Source organism: Eschscholzia californica, unplaced genomic scaffold (assembly GCF_041429995.1).
Source record: "Eschscholzia californica isolate CP2 unplaced genomic scaffold, dmEscCali1.0.p SCAF_6, whole genome shotgun sequence".
Classification (NCBI taxonomy): domain Eukaryota; kingdom Viridiplantae; phylum Streptophyta; class Magnoliopsida; order Ranunculales; family Papaveraceae; genus Eschscholzia; species Eschscholzia californica.
Genome location: NW_028238483.1, coordinates 28,680,782 through 28,691,732, shown reverse-complemented (window position 1 = coordinate 28,691,732; position 10,951 = coordinate 28,680,782). Strand labels below are relative to the sequence as shown.

General features: G+C 32.8%; 1 pseudogene; it reads right to left on the bottom strand.

The window, feature by feature from the left end:
• Positions 1–7,242: 7,242 nt before the first annotated feature.
• Positions 7,243–9,679, bottom strand: LOC147533227 (uncharacterized; annotated as a pseudogene).
• Between the last annotated feature and the right edge of the window lie 1,272 nt (positions 9,680–10,951).

The window sequence follows — 10,951 nt, the reverse complement described above, 5'->3', positions numbered from 1 at the left end:
CCTATAGAGACTTGTAAGTGTGCTACCATATTTTTTTTTCTTTTTATGAGATAGTGTGCTACCATATTTAGAGTGGAGAAACTCTACCTGATATAAAATCCAAATTGCAACATTTTCATTAAATAAAACCAACAACACACTAATTTACAAATTTGGACACGTACATTAACAGTTACAGAAAATTTAAAACTAATAACTTTTAGGTAGTGTGACAAAGGAAACCAACAATTACATTGGAAATATTATGGACCCCAAAGCATCTGAAATTCTTCGTCTTGGTAATACAGTCAAATTGACAACAACAACATTAACCTCAAGATTTAAGATACTCGGTCTTTAGAGTTTCCAATTTTGATTGGTTTTCCTCTGTTATCACCATAAAATTGGACACTGAGGCTACGATAGCTTATGATCCTGAGATGTCATTGCTTTGCCCTATGCGAGTAATTAAGGATCGAAAACATTTGAAGCACATAAAGATATTCCTAAGATAAAAAGGGTTATAATTCAAGCATGATTGAAGTGTTACAAATAATGAGAGACAAATAAATTAGCTATACATGAAATCTAGACAAATATTCATTGAGATTACAAGTAATTGGAATTACAAGAGAAATAGAAAAGAAATCACCAAATGGAATCCAAATTCATAGGGAAAAATTGATTGGAGGCTCAAAAGGTCATGGGTTAATGAGATTCCGCCCTAACGTGTACAGGAAATTAGTCGCAAGTCCAAATTGTCAGTTTATGTACTTTTTTCTGACATCTTTCCTTTCCAGCTGTACATTTTACTTTTTTCGTACTCATTTACCCTTGCATCGTACATTGACAACCAATCCTTCATTTTTCTTTATTTCTCTCTATAGTTTTTCAATATTTTTTCTCTAAAATTTACAGAAATTTTATTTCTTCTCTCTCTAAAATTTTATCTACAAATCAATGAAGCAAAGATTGATACGGTTTTAACCAATGAAATCTCAAGGATTCATTATTAAAATTACATGAAGTATTTCTTGAATAAATCTTGATTTTTTTTTCTTGAACAAGTTTGGGTTTCTCTTCTTGAAAATATCTAGAGGTTTTGTATCAGATCTCTATTATAAATTTTCGGTTCTAAAATATTGGAGATTGAAGTATTAGTTTATTTCGAAATGTACAATACATAAATTTCAGTAAAAAAATTTAAGTTTTGGAAGGCATGTATAAAAAAGTTTATTACGTACTGTACATAACAAAATTTCCTATAATTTTCCAGTAAATAGTTTAAGTTTTGGAATGAATGTATAAGAAATTTTATTATGTACTGTACATAAAAAAATTCTCTATAGTTTTTCAGTATAATAGTTTAATTTTTGGAAGGAATGTAGGAAATTTTATACATAATATAATTCCCTATAACCTTTTAGTAAAAGAGTTTAAGTTTTGGAAGGAATGGGTCGGAAATTTTATTATGTTTTTTTTTATGAAAAGAGGCTAATGTCTAAATTTATTAGCTACTCGAGCTTAGAGAAGTATTTGTTCTATCATTCGTCAATTGACTTACAATACATCTAAGAGTATATAGCAAATTTTATTAAGTACTGTACATAACAAAATGCCCTATAATTTTCACTAAAATAGTTTAAGTTTTGGATTTAATGTATAGGAAATTTTATTATTTATTATACATAACAAAATGTAGTAATAAACACGAGATTTTCTTTCATAGATGACACATTTGCAGTTTTACTGAAAAAAGAAAGAAAAAATGACTTGTCATTGTCTTAATGGATGACACATTTTTAATTTTACCGCAAAAGAAAGAAAAAATGACGTGTCAATATCTTAGTGGATGACATATTCGTAATGTTACTGGAAAGTAAGAAAAACACGGGATTTTCTTTCATGGAAAATATGTAAATATCGTGTAAAGTACACCCAATTTTGTCTCCTCTATTTTTTAACTGACATGAAACCTACGTGTGGACCTGCAACGAATTTTTTTCTGACGCGGATTGGATTCCCATGAATGGGTCTATTTTGGGGTGTTTTTTCAATCCCCCAATCCATAGTCAAATGTGCTTCTAAATAATATCTGTTGTTGCTCCAATTATTTAACCTATGTGTAGACCAGCAACGATTTTTTTTCTGACGCGGATTGGCTTCCCATTAATGGGCCTATTTTGGGACGTTTTCCCAATCCCCCAATCCATAATCAAATGTGCCTCCAAATAATATCCCAGGTTGCTCCAAGAATAATTCTAAGAATCCGCAGTAATGACCCATTTTATTTGATTGATAAGATATTTAGAAAAGAAAATGAGAAAGATAGAAATTTAGAGAATGAGTGAGAAGTACGACAGAAATTGTGAGAATAAATGAGTGTTTTCTCATTTCAGTATCCATTAGATGAAGGAGCACGGGTCGGTGTGAATGCGTGGCGTTGGGACTATGGGATAATGTTGAGATAGGAAGCAATGAATCGGCCTCCTCAAGGCTTGTTTGGATGTAATGCGAAACATGGTATTAAATTGCAACGATCCTCGGTAGTCATGTGGCCTATTATTATCCCGTTAGACAGAACTGTGTGCGAAAGTATCTCATTGGTAAACCTTGTTTGACTCTTTTGTTCGCCCGGACTCCAATTTTACTTCCATCTTCAACTATGGATTCGTCTTCGACTCTACTTTTCACTCATATACTGATATTGGCTAAATTTATCGGAATACCCTTGGTGTCAAATGATTGAAATGCCCTTCGAGTATCTTTGTCCTGTTTTTAGTCGTTTTCGCACTGAACTCCGCAAAAGACATATAATCAAGCAAATCAATCACTTTATTATAATAAAGCTTTGAAATGGATTAGCTCGCCTAAGTTATACGACTCAGATGAGACATTTCATGTCTCAATAACATGCTACCCCATATAAACAACACAAGTTTGTCTTAAAAATTGTTTTGATCCTAAGGGGGGGGGGGGGGGGGGGGGGGGGTAGTGGAGCGGGACTTTCACAGACTTTCATAGACAAAATGTCCCGTAGACATTTCAAGACATTTCGGATGAGTTATTATAGACAACATGTGTTCATAGACATTTTCAAGACATTGAGAGTTTGTAGACAAAATGTCTTTATAGACATTTCAAGACATTTGATCCATAGACAAAATGTCCTGGGAACATTTTAAGATCTTGAGTCCATTGACAAAATGTGTAATGCATATTATATTTGTGCTAATCAAAAATATATTTTTCGACTTTTGTAGACATCTGTGAATATTTGTGGACATTGATGGACATTTGGTAGACATTTATTATTTTAATATTATTATTATTATTTAATCACATGAAATAATATATTAATACTAACATTTCAAAAATATATTTTTCGACTTTCGTAAACATCTGTGAATATTTGTGGACATTGATGGACATTTGGTAGATATTTATTATTTTAATATTATTATTATTTTTTAATTACATGAAATAATATATTTATACTAACATTTCAAAAATATATTTTTCGACTTTCGTAGACATCTGTAAATATTGTGGACATTGATGGACATTTGGTAGACATTTACTATTTTAATATTATTATTATTGTCAGGGGCGGCCCTAGGTTGTGGTGGGCCTAAAGCGAACGCCGAAATTGAGGCCCTTTAAAGAATTAATTTTTTTTATATAATTGTGTTACCTTAATCCTATTAATAAGGTGTCCTTAGTTTTAGGTTACATTGTTGGGTTGTATGAACAAAATTTTGTAGAAAATTTCGAACAACTTAAAAATAATGTTTTGTTCAATACAAATATAAATTTGGTGTCAATTTCAACATGAAATTCATATTAATTTCAAATACTTGTAGAAATTGTATATCTTACTTACCCCTTTGTTTCTAATAAAAAAACGACAAATCCTTACATTATTTTAGTTTGATGGGTATAATAACTTTTTAAAATTAGATTGAAAAGAACATGAAAAAAATAACATATAAATAATAAAAACTAAAAATAAAACTCAATTTGGTTTGTATTGATGATCAAGATTTGAACAAAAAAAAACAAGATCAAGAGAATTTATTAAAACAAGCTATCAAAAATTAAATAGGATACTAATAAAATAAATGAGTTGTGGTAGAAAAGGAGCAAAATTATGTACACAGTGGGGATTGAACCAATGACCTTTTGGGTGTTCAAAACGAGCTTTGCCAACTGAGCTACATGGGAACAAGTTGGACTTCAACGTTTAGCTTTTATATATTGAATCCTGTTGGGGGCCCTCCTGGTTTCATTAGGAGTTGGGGGCCCAAAGCCACCGCTTTGGTGGCTTTGGGCCTAGGCCGCCCCTGATTATTGTTTAATCACATGAAATAATATGTTTATACTAACATTTCAAAAATATATTTTTCGACTTTCGTAGACATCTGTGAATATTTGTGGACATTGATGGACATTTGGTAGACATTTATTATTTTAATATTATTATTATTGTTTAATCAAATGAAATAATATATTTATACTAACATTTCAAAAATATATTTTTCGACTTTCGTAAACATCTGTGAATATTTGTGGACATTGATGGACATTTGGTAGACATTTATTATTTTAATATTATTATTGTTGTTTGATCACATGATGGACTTCAGATGTCTCTTGTTTTTTGAAAGACATTTTGGCTTCCAAATTTGTCCCAAATCCTTCACAAATTCATCAAACTATGAAGTCCACCAAAGTCTGGGACATATTTTGTCTACAATCGAATGCCTCGAACTTTCATAGACTCTCAAATGTCTGGATTTGAATGCCTCAGACTTTCGTGGACTCTCAAATGTCTGGATTTGAATGCCTCAGACTTTCGTGGACTCTCAAATGTCTGGATTTGAATGCCTCAGACTTTCGCGGACTCTCAAGAGTCCGCGAAAGTCTTGCTCCACTACCCCCCCCCCCCCCCCCCCCCCCCCTTAATATTTGATTTCGCATTGACTCTTAACCTGCAACACTAAACTGACTTAAGCTTTCGCATGTCTTTGCGAACATCCCCTCCCCCCTTCCCCCATAAGTCACCAATGATAAGGAGAAAGAACTGAAGGTAACGAGGACGATTTTTGGGAAAACATTTGTGAAGTCAATTTCTGACATGTTAAGAAAATTCGGTCATTGGTGTTTTACTGGCAAATAATGATAAGAATGGGAGAGAAGATGAAAGGACATTGCTTTAGGAATGGTTCACACACACGTCTAGTAAAAGAATATACCTAAAATTAGAAACCTAGAAACAAGGTATCCTTAATTGGGCAACATGACTAGGGGTAATTAGTAAAAACCTTTTTGTTTAATTGAAAAGAGAATTAAAAGTGGATTTTAATAGAAAACTAATGAAAAATCTATGCCACATATATTTATATAGTCAAAATTCCATATTTAATGAAAAAGTTATATATATGTAACTAAATTTTTTTTAAAGAAGAGTAAAGTTCTGTTTTTTTAAGATAAAAAAGATTAAGTAGTTAAACAAATTGATAGTATATCTATATAACAAATGACATAGGTTTTGGTGTCATGTCATAACTTTGGTTTATAAATCTGGGTCGTCTAATTCTTTTCTGTAAATCACGACCCTTCTTTTTGACAGGTTTTTAAAGGATAAAGGTGGAAAAGTGAGAATAACTACCCACTCCCTATAAACTCTCTAACTATTTTTCTCTCTTTCCTCTTTTCTCCCTTCAATTTTCAAACAACTAAATATAATCTCTCTTATTATTTTTAATATATTTTTATTACTTTTTTTTTTTTTTGAATTGGTAAGCGTGTGCCTCGAACCCTTGACCTCTAAGTTGGAAGACTTACCTCTTACCACTTGAGCCCAGAATTGTTGGCAATTATTACTTCAATATGTGTATAAGACCAAAATACTCGATAATTTTGTATAACATAATATAGAAATTTTCGTGCCCTACGGGCACGGGCTATACCCTAATATATAACAAATGACATATGTTTTGGTGCCACGTCATAACTTTGGTTTATAAATCTCGGTCGTCCAATTTTCTTTTGTAAATCATGGCCCTTCATTTTAAAGAGTCTTTGCAAAGATAGATATTTAACAGTCAAAATAACCACCCACTCCCTAAAAACTCTCTAACTCTTTTTCTCTTTCCTCTTTTCTCCCTTCAAACAACTCAATATGATCTCGGTTATTATTTTAAATATATTTTTATTACTTCAATATTTGTATAAGACCAAAATATTTGATAATTTTGTATAACATAAATATAGAAATTTTCGTGCCCTACGGGCACGGGCTATACCCTAGTATTTATAAAAGAATTAGTTGTTTTCACATTTTTGTAGTTCAAGTAGTTTTTAATTGTGGGCGTTTTAGGAAAGGGTTATTTCACAAATAGCTCCCTACTTTATCAAACATATCTAGATGACCCTCTTTTTTTTGTTACCGTTAAGTGTCTGTTAACTCTCTCTCCTCCATCTCATCACCTTTCTCTGTGACATTATCTCTCCCGCCACCTCAGCAAGTCATCATCTTCTCTGATAAGGTTGTCGGCCGGTCAAAATTTCCGGTGACCTTCATACTTAATTTTTTTCTCTCTCTCTTCTCCGGCGACCTTCATATTAATATGTGTTTTCAATGATTGTCGTATCATTTTCTCACTAGTATCACAACTGACATATTTAAGAAAAATAATATCATTGACATATAAAGGAGGCACCCCTCCTTTTCACTCAGCATGTTTACCTTCACTTTTGGCATTCTGCGTGAGCTCAGATTGAGCAGTTCGAGGACACTCGGACTAGCCTCAGCCTGTGTCATTCGAGCCCAACACATGATTCCTTTCGTATTTGCCTAATAAGTCGGTCACGACAAGTCCAAGTAAAACTTAGGGACGTATATCCCGTTAAAAAGTATGCTATTTTTTCTTGCTTTTGTTCGGTACATTGACTTAGGCTTCATTTGGATAAGCGGAATTTTTATGCAGCTGCTTTTCTTTTAACGCTTAAAGTTTGAGCGCTTTAAAAAAGTTATATTTGATCGTTTGGCAATGTTATACAAAAGCACTTTTTGTTGCATAAGTTTTTTATGGCGCATTTGGCAAAAATAAGCTGAAAAGGCCTTTATAACAATTACATATTAAATGAAATTTCATACATGCTTATAAAATAAATCTATTAAATTAATTGTTTCAATTTAATAAACAACCAAATAAGAAAAATTCGTGACTTAATTATTCTCAATTTGCAGTAACTATATCATTTGCTTATAGAATCACGGATAGTGTCTATTTGTATATGGTTTTGCTGATTAATTGGTTGTGAGTCCTCATGGCCTTCTCCATTCTCTTCATCATTATCATCATCATTTTCTACTGTTTCATCATCATATTCTTGCAACAACCAATCATTAGCCATCTCTTCGCGAATGAAGTTGTGGACTGCCATGCAAGCTACAACTATTAATACTTGTGTTTCATAAGGATATGGTGGCATCGATTTAAGAATTGGAAATCGCGCCTTTAATACTCCGAAACACCTCTCTATAACACTACGCAATGATGAATGACGATGATTGAACAATTCTTTTCGATTTCTTGCTTGACCGCTACGATGAAAATCAGGAAGATGATACCGTACACCACGATAAGGAGCCATATAGCCGTTCATATTAGGATATCCAGCATCAACCACATAGTATTTACCTAAGACAATATACATTTACTGATAAGATTATGTTGTGAAAAGAAAAATGACGAAGTGAGAAATTACCTGGTGGTGGATGAGGAAAATTTGTTGAAGGGTTATTAATTATTTCTATCAAAACTTTACAATCATTAGATGTCCCCTCCCATCCTGCCATTACGAAAGTGAATTTCATGTCAAAAGAACATACTGCCATCACATTTTGTGTGCACTGAGCTTTCCTCCCTCTAAAAGGTACTTGTTTTGCCAGAGGGATGTGGGCACTTATGTGTGTCCCATCAATTGCTCCAACGCAATCCTACAATAAAAAAAATAATTTAAAATTCCAGATAATATTAATTATAAACTATTTTACATAAGAGTAATTAAATAATGTTATTACCTTAAAAAAGAGCCAATACGTTGAATTATGACGAATATGAGGGGGGACGACATTAGGTGAAGGAGGTTTTATGATCAAAGTTGCAAATTTAGTCATTGCTTTCAAAACAGAATTGAAATGACGGCTGATAGTTTCTCCAGAGTGTTGAAAGCGATCGCACATCATTGAATTTCTCTCGTTATGCCCAATGGTCATGAGAAATATTGCTAGTTGCTCTTCAATTGACAATGTCTGGTGCTCTTCAAAAATCCTTGTTCTCTAAGCGTGTGACATAGTCGTATGAATACATGTTGATCCATTCGCAACAAATCACGACATGGTTGAGGGTGTCCATGTAAGAGTTCTAATACGTATGCATGCCCTCTTAAAATAGATTTTCTAACTGGATTCTTAATTAATTATATATGTCTGATTATAATACTCTGCGACACTAGCAACTGTAAGAATAATAGCATCTTCTTCGTCTGAATCCATCTTATCCGTCGATGACGAAATAACAAATTAATAGGAAATATATATAATTTCAATAAACAACCGACAATATAATAGAATATTAAACAATATCAAACGTGAGTTTTAGCAATATATAATAAAGTGTATCTAAAGCGTGTCAATTAAGAATAAATAAATAGCATATTCTAATTGTAGTGTCGCCTTTGCAACCATTCAAATCGAACTCCTGACGGGAGCGACATAAACACTTCCCTCACATCTTTGTCCGTGAAGCTCTCTACGGCTGCAAAATGCAATCCACTTCCCACTGGTATCGTATCTTCCATTCCGGTTAACGTCTCAATGCATTCTTTAATTGTATATACTTTTTCACTATTCTTAGTCCTGTTTTCAACTGCCTCAACTAATTTTTCCATTGAATTGCTGATCTTAGAGGGTCCAGACAATTTTCTTCGCTTTTTTACTTTGTGATGATTGTTTAGTACCACGTTGAGTTTCATTTTTCTCTAACACAACATCGTCATCCGAAGATTGTTGTTGCGTTTCGTACGTTTGAGTATCAACCGTAGACCGTGTTTCATGGGGATCTGCATTAATTCGGGTTTCTACTTCTAAATTCTGAAGAAATGATGGCATTACACCAGAATTAGGAGTAAAGGCCATTTCACCAACAACAGTTGTACCACCAAAAAGATGGTCAAGTTCCTTTTCAAATTGTAGTCCGGTGTCTCGAAATTGTGCAGCCTTTGGATATGTCTGCGATCGAGATGAATATAAATTAGATTAGAATACAAAATATTAAACATTAAAATAATTATTAATACAATAATTTACCTTGATAAAATCACGCCAGAAATCATCTTCAGCAGATATTGTACCAGCTATCGGATCCCAACCGGAACCTGTCTTGCTAATCAACTTTTTCCATAATTTCCATAATTCTTTGGTGCTATCCCAGTGATTTTTCATTTGTATTTTATCGTATGACTTCTTTGTCTTGGTGAAAAATTTATCGCAAAGATTTTGATAACCTTCTCTGTTCAAGTGTGTACCGGGTCTGTTACCTTGTTGTACTTGTTCTAAACACAAGTAAACAAATACTTTGTGAAGTTCAGTAGTCCAGTGTTCCCTATTTGCAGTACTAGTTCCCGCCATCTTGAATTGGTAATTAAATTTTGGTAAGTGTTAAAAAATAATAAATCAAATTTATTTTTGTCTAATTGAATTACAAACAAAAAGAACAACAAGTAGACATTATAATTTCAAACTTATTGTGATTATCCCGTCGTATCGATGACTTCAATGAGACCATTCTAGTCAGTACTCATTATAAATAAACGAAAAAACTCTATTGAAACAACCATGTGAGAACAAGTAGGCAATAAATAAGTTCAACACAAAAAAAAAATATGCAGTAAATATATTTTGTATTATACCACTATAATTTATGTAAATATATTAATGAGATATGGGACACCCCCCTCTCCCATCTTTATCCATCACTGTACTAGTCTAGTAGTCTATTCCTTTCTCTTAAGAGAAAGAGAGAGGAAGGAGAAAGAGAGAGGCTAAAATCATCACTTTAACTTAAGGGTTTATGGGTGTTGTGTATATTTCTCTCTCTTTCTAGCTTGGTTCATCTTCAAAGCTCAGATCTCTTAAAATCCTTTTGTGGGTAGTTCTTTAAAGAACTTGATCTTGTCAAAAAAAGAAGAAGTAAATACAAGAATTGGTTCATTTTTTGCTATTTCTACAAGAATTGGGTTTATGGGTTTGTTCTACTTTCTTGTTAGAACTGAAATTTGGTTACTTTTTTGTTGATATAACATGGGTTTGTGCTACATGTGGTAAAAAAGTGGAGAAATTGAGGGTTTGTTTTCTTTAGTTCAACAAAAAAAAGCTCTAGGCTTTAGAATTTTCTGATAAAATTGGAGGTTTAAACTTTTAGTTTCAATGGTGATGTGCAACCTAAACTTAAAAATCATTCATCCAGATAGAGAACACTACCTATTAATTAATGAGAGATATAGAACAAGAGAGAGAAAAGAATAATACCTTTCACCCTTGTTCTCTTTATGCTGTTGTGGAAAGCAAGATAGAGAAAAAACAAAATAGAAATCAATTAATAATACAAAAAGTATAAGTGAGAGAGAAAGGCATTAATTAAAGACAAAGAAGATAGTACTTTCTTTGCACAACTAAGGAGATGAAGAGAGGACAAGGCAGTGAAAAACTCACCTTTTGGACTACAACCAAAACCCTATTTTTTTTAAACCTACGTACCATCACTCCGCCTTTTAAGGCGTGCGCTTCCCGAAAAAGTTATGAGCTGAAGCTACAATTTGTAGCTTTAGCTTTTCCATACAAAAAGCCCAATACGGCTTAAAATAAGCACCAGCTTAATTTTGCCAAACGGTACCCTGATCC